This window comes from Odocoileus virginianus, chromosome 6, assembly GCF_023699985.2.
Source record: "Odocoileus virginianus isolate 20LAN1187 ecotype Illinois chromosome 6, Ovbor_1.2, whole genome shotgun sequence".
Taxonomy (NCBI): domain Eukaryota; kingdom Metazoa; phylum Chordata; class Mammalia; order Artiodactyla; family Cervidae; genus Odocoileus; species Odocoileus virginianus.
In genome coordinates this window covers 56,131,035-56,137,538 of record NC_069679.1, presented here as the reverse complement: position 1 = coordinate 56,137,538, position 6,504 = coordinate 56,131,035, and the positions used below count along the sequence as shown (strand labels likewise).

General features: G+C 38.0%; 2 non-coding genes across 2 annotated transcripts; both read left to right on the top strand.

Moving 5' to 3' along the window:
• Positions 1–2,849: 2,849 nt before the first annotated feature.
• TRNAI-UAU (transfer RNA isoleucine (anticodon UAU)) lies at positions 2,850–2,922 on the top strand. Its single transcript has one exon. It is a non-coding gene; the product is annotated as a tRNA-Ile (tRNA).
• A 760-nt stretch (positions 2,923–3,682) lies between these two features.
• LOC139035771 (U7 small nuclear RNA) lies at positions 3,683–3,743 on the top strand. The gene has a single exon (XR_011488484.1). It is a non-coding gene; the product is annotated as a U7 small nuclear RNA (small nuclear RNA).
• The last annotated feature ends 2,761 nt before the right edge of the window (positions 3,744–6,504 follow it).

The window sequence follows — 6,504 nt, the reverse complement described above, 5'->3', positions numbered from 1 at the left end:
TGTTACGATTAACATGTGGGTCAAGACCAGACCACATTTAGACATGAGCTTCCAATGGCTAACATCTCTTAAAATTCTAATATATCATTGCCAAGTGTGGAATTACACAAATGCGTGTGTGCATGCTCATTCATTCAGTCATGTCTGACTCCTTGAGACCCCATGGACTGTAGACCTCCAGGTTCCTCTGTCCATGGAGTTTTCCAAGGAAGAATACTGGAGTGGGTTGCCATTTCCTACTCCAGGGGATCTTCCCAATCCAGGGACTGAACCCACGTCTCTTGCATCTCCTGCATTGGGAGGTGGATTCTTTACCACTGTGCCTTTTTTCAGTAATGCTGTTATATCTTGGAGTTTAAAAAAACAAGGAAAATAATACTTCAGGATTTCAGGCTTTGGGTGAGGGACAGAGGGAGAAGGAGATTAATGAAGGCATATTTTAAAAAGTTATGTACACATAAAAAACTGTACATGAATGTTTGTAATAGTTCTATTCTCAAGTAAAAACTAGAGATGATTCAGATGCCCTACAATAAGTAAAAAGAGTGTAAAGTGGTACATCCATATAAGGACTATTACTCAGTAACAAAAACATGAACTATTGAAACATGCCCCCCACCACTGCCACAAGTTATATGTGCTAATCATTAAAGTCCATTTCTGTGGGGCTGACCACCTATTCTTTCTTTCATATACTCTTAAAAATACTCAGAAAAAAGTGACAATCCCATAATAGTCTGAGAAACTCAGTGCCTAGGCAGTTTGTGTTCAGAGAAGGCAATGGCAACCCACTCCAGTGTTCTTGCCTGGAGAATCCCAGGGACAGGGGAGCCTGGTGGGCTGCCGTCTATGCGGTCACACAGAGTCGGACACGACTGAAGTGACTTAGCAGCAGCAGTAGCGGCAGCAGTATGCTGGAGCCAGCTTGTACCTTTCACCTTGCCCCAACTCCATGCTCAGTGACATCATAATGATGCCTAAAATTTGCTATCACACATCACACATGAATGCTAAGTCGCTTGAATTGTGTCCAACTCTTTGCGACCCCATGGACTATAGCCCTCCAGGATCCTCTGTCCATGGGATTTTTCAGGCAAAAATACCGGAGTGGGTATTCTTCTTCTCCAGGGGCTTTTCCCAACCCAGGGATCGAACCCACATCTCTTACATCTCCTGCGTTGGTGGGTGGGCTCTTTACCACCAGGGCCACCTGGGAAGCCTCTTCACATCACCGAAATCAGCAAATCAGAGGTCACTTCCAATCCTGAGAGCTGGTTACTAGAGCTTTACCAGCACATCACAGTGGACAAGTCACATGAATAAGTTATTTTAGAAAGTTCCAAAGGTGGACCTACAAAAATGATTGCCTGAGTGCCTTACAAACCATTTGTAATGATCAAAAACCTGTATCTTCAAAAAAGCATTTGACAAAATCCAACACTCTTCCATGATAAGGAAAAAGATTCTCAGAAAGCTAGGAATAAAGGGGAACTTTCTTAACTTCATACAAAATTTCTAAGAACAAAAACAAACCATCAAAAATGAATGAAAAAAGCCTATACAACTAGAAAGTGAAAGTTTTTCAGTCATCTTCAACTCTTTGCCACCCCATGGCCTATACAGCCTGTGGAATTCTCCAGGCCATAATACTGGAGTAGGTAGACTTTCCCTTCTCCAAGGGATCTTCCCAACCCAGGGATTGAACCCAGGTCTCCTGAAAAGCAGGTGGATTCCTTATCAGTTGAGCCACAAGGGAAGCCCAAGAATACTGGAGTGGGTAGCCTATCCCTTCTCCAGAGGCTCTTCCCAACCCAGGAATCTGGGGTCTCCTGCATTGCAGGTGGATTCTTTACCAACTGAGCTATCAGGGAAGCCCCTATACAATTAACATCATACTTAATAAAGAAACACTGAATGCTTTCTCCCTAAGATTAGGAAAAGGGCTATAAATTGTTTCTCTCTCTCTTACTCAACATAGAAAGTGTTAGTTACTCATGTCCTACTCTTTGCCACCCTGTGGACGATAGCCCACCAGGCTCCTCTGCCCATTGGGATTTTTCAGACAAGAATGATAGAGTGGGTAGCCATTCCCTTCTCCAGGGGATCTTCCCAACCCAGAGATCTGGATTGCAGGCAGTTTCTTTACTGCCTGTGCCGTCAGGGAAGCCCCTTATTCAACAAAAGACTCTCACAATTCATTCAACATAGTATTGAAAGTTCCATGTTGTAATAGGGCAACAAAAAGAAATAAAAGGCATTAAGATTGGAAACAAAGAAATTAAAATGTCCCTATTTTCAGATAACATTAGTGTCTTTGTAAAAAAGCCCAAGGAATATACAAAAACAAAGCAAAAATCAAAGACCTTTCTAGAACCAATAAGTGAGTTCAGTAGGCTTGTAGAATATAAGATTAATATTTTTAAAATTAATCATATTTATATGTATCAATAGTAATAATGATATATGGAGAATAAAATTAAAAACATAATACCATTCACAACAAAGAAAATGAATACCTGGATATAAACTAACAAAACATGTACAGAATCTTCATGCTGAAATTTATAAAACATTGAAGAAAGAAATCAAAGACCTAAATAATTGAGGGATATATGGTATTTGTGGATTGAAAGACTCAACATGGATGTAATTTATCCCTAAATCAATACACAGCTTTAATGCAATCTCTATTGAAATCCCCAGCAAGAGTTTTTGTAGATTCAAACAGCATTATTCTAAAATTTGTATGAAAAGGCAAAGTAACTAGAATAGCTAAAAACAATTTTGAAAAATAAAGTGGTAGGAATCATTCTACTTGATATTAAAGATATTAAAGAGATATATGACTTGGCTCCATAGCTTGGGGGTTAGAGTGCTGGTCTTATAAACCAGGGGTCACGAGTTCAAATCTTGCTGGGGCCTAGGCAGAGTGTCTTTGCCATAGGAGGGTGATTCTCTATACTTTGAACTTCCCTGGTTGCTCAGACACTAAAGAATTTGCCTTCAATGCAGGAGATCAGGGTTCGATCCTTGGGTCAGGAAGATCCCCTGGAGAATGGAATGGCTATTCACTCCAGTATTCTTGCCTGGAGAATTGCATAGACAGAGGAACCTGACAGGCTACAGTCCATGGGGTCACAAAGAAATGGACACGACTGAGTGACTAACATTTTCACTTTCACAATAATCAAGATGGTGTGGTATTGTCAGAGGGATAAATGTATAGATCAGTGGAATAGAATACAGAACCCATAAATAGGCCCACACAAATACGTCCAACTGATTTTTTTCATAAAAGTGCAAGAGCAATTCAATGCAGGCAGAACAGCCTTTACAACAGATATTACTGAAGCAATGAGACATCAGAAGCCAAAAAACAAAATAAAACAGAACAAAAAAGGAAGAGCCTGGCCTTAGCCTCTTGCATGCTGTCTCTCAGTTGTGTCCAAGTCTTCACTACCTTATAGAGTGTAGACCACCAGGCTCCTCTCTCCATGGAATTCTGCAGGCAAGAATACTGGAGTGGGTTGCCATTTCCTTCTCCAGGGGGTCTTCCCAACCCAGGGATTGAACCCAGGTCTCCTGCATTGGCAGTCAGATTCTTTACCACTGAGCCACCAGGGATGCCCTTATAAAAAATCATCTCAAAATGAATCACAGACTAAATGTACAATTCCAAATTAAGTGTTATAGCTCTTCTAGGATTGGTCTAGTAGGTTTCTGGTCCTTATCAGAAGACCCCTCATAGAATAAAAATAAATGTGAACTATAACTTTTAGAAAGAAACTGGAGAAATATTGGGGGATGTAGGACTAAATAAAGAATTCTACAAAAGCATAATCTATAAAAGGAAAACTGATAAATTAGACCTCATCCAAAACTTTCAATTTTACTATGCAAAAGATCTTAAAAGGATGAAAAGATAAGCCACAAACTAGGAAAAAATACATGCAAACCACATACTCAACAAAAGGACTAGAATCTAGAATATATAAAAACTCAACATTAAAAAACAAACAATCTAATTAGGAAATGAGAAAAAAGCATTAATAACATGTCACCAAAGAGAATATACAGATGGCAAGTAAGCACATGAAAAGATGTTCAACAGCATTATCCATCAGGGGAATGCAAATTAAAACTCCAATGATAAATCACCACACACCTTTCAAAGCGGCTAAAATGAAAAGCAATAGCAGCGCCAAATTCTGTCAAGAATGCAAAAAACTGGATCACCTCAGATTGCTGCTGAGAATGAAAAATAAAACTCTGGAAAACGATTTGACAGCTCTACACAAAACACAAATGTGACTACCATACAACCCAACAATAACACTCCTGGACATTTCTCCCAGATCATTAAAATTTATGTTTACATCAACATCTATGTACAAATAGTCATAACAGCTTTATTCATATTTACCAAAAACTAGAAACAACTCAGATGTCTTTCACCAGAACGAATGTGGTACATCCATACCATGGAATACTACTCAGCGATGAAAAGGACAAACTATTGACACACATGGCTCAGATGAATCTCCAGGGAAATAAGCTAGGTGAGAAAAAAAAAAAAAGAACAATCCTAAACCACAGATTTTGTGACTTTATTTATATGACATTCTTGGAATAACAGAATTATGGACATCATGAACAGGTTAGTTGTTGCCAAGAGAGGACACCATGAGGGATTCTTGTGGTGATAAAAATGTTCTTTTCCTTGACTGCGTCAATGAAATATCCGAGTTGAAATAATGTAAAATGGTTTTATAAAATGTCACCATTGGGAGAAATTGAGCAAATTGTACACAGGATATCTGTACTATTTCTTAGCGATCATGTGAATCTACAATTATCTCAAAATGAAAATTCCATTATTTTTTTTTTTAAAAAAACCTACATCTTGGGAACTTGATTGTTTTCTTTTTACATTTTTATCTGTGATTTTTGCTTATAATTTTTTGTAAGTTTCTCTGAAAATATTAGCCGATATGTATATTTAAGGAATTTTTTAAGTGTTTGGTCATTTGACACAGTAATTCTAAGCCCAGAAACACAGCCTGAGAAAAAACTCAAAATGCAGACAGAGATGTTTATTGTAACAATATGTGCTAACACAAAATCCTGAAATCAACTTTCTGTCCAACATCTAAGGAGAGATTAAATAAAATATCACATCCAAATGAAAGAATATTCTACACCCATTAAAGAAAAATTTTTTACGCCCCAAATTTCAATCACATGTATAGTATTCACAATGTACAAGGCACTATTCCAAGATCCTTCCAAATACTAACTCATTTAGTCCTCATAGCAAGCCTCTGAGGTAACTACAATTACTACTGAATGAGGAAACTCAGGCAAAGAGAAATTAAATAACTTGCCCAAAGTTATACAATGAATGAACAGCAAAGCTGGAGTCTGAATGCAGAGAGTCCTGGTTCCAAAGTCTGTACTATTCATCATTACACTATTTAGCCATTGTTGGGTATTATTATTATGGAGTAGAAGTAAAACTTTAAGTCAGATGCTAAAACAATGAAAAATGCAGAATTTTTCTAGAGATATATGGTTGATGACAACCAGCACAGAGAAAAAATGTCAGAGCAGATATATTGCTATAACTGCCTATGGAATCTAGAGTCAAACAGTTTGAACTAAGTATCAGTTCCCCCAAATCTAACCTATATGGCCTTGCATAAACCATTTAACCTGTCTGGGCATGAATTGAATAATCTATGAAATAAAATTTCAAAGTACCTATTTTCCAGACTCATTGAGAGGATTACTGAAGTTAATATGTGTAAAGTAATTCTATTATAGTACATACTCAACAAATGCTAGTTTCTTTTCTTTCTGTTAACATCTAAAGCACTGTTTTTATTTTTTTTTTTTCCATTTATTTTTATTTGTTGAAGGCTAATTACTTTACATTATTGCAGTGGTTTTTGTCATACATTGAAATGAATTAGCCATGGATTTACATGTATTCCCCATCCTGGTCCCCCCTCCCACCTGCCTCTCCACCCGATCCCTCTGGGTCTTCCCAGTGCACCAGGCCCGAGCACTTGTCTCATGCACCCAACCTGGGCTGGTGATCTGTTTCACCCTAGATAATATACATGTTTCAATGCTGTTCTCTTGAAACATCCCACCCTCGCCTTCTCCCAGAGTCCACAAGTCTGTTCTATACATCTGAGGCTCTTTTTCTGTTTTGCATATAGGGTTATCGTTACCATCTTTCTAAATTCCGTATATATGTGTTAGTATACTGTAATGGTCTTTATCTTTCTGGCTTACTTCGCTCTGTATAATGGGCTCCAGTTTCATCCATCTCATTAGAACTGATTCAAATGAATTCTTTTTAATGGCTGAGTAATATTCCATGGTGTATATGTACCACAGCTTCCTCATCCATTCATCTGCTGATGGGCATCTAGGTTGCTTCCATGTCCTGGCTATTATAAACAGTAAAGCACTATTTTTTAGGGTTATCGTTACCAT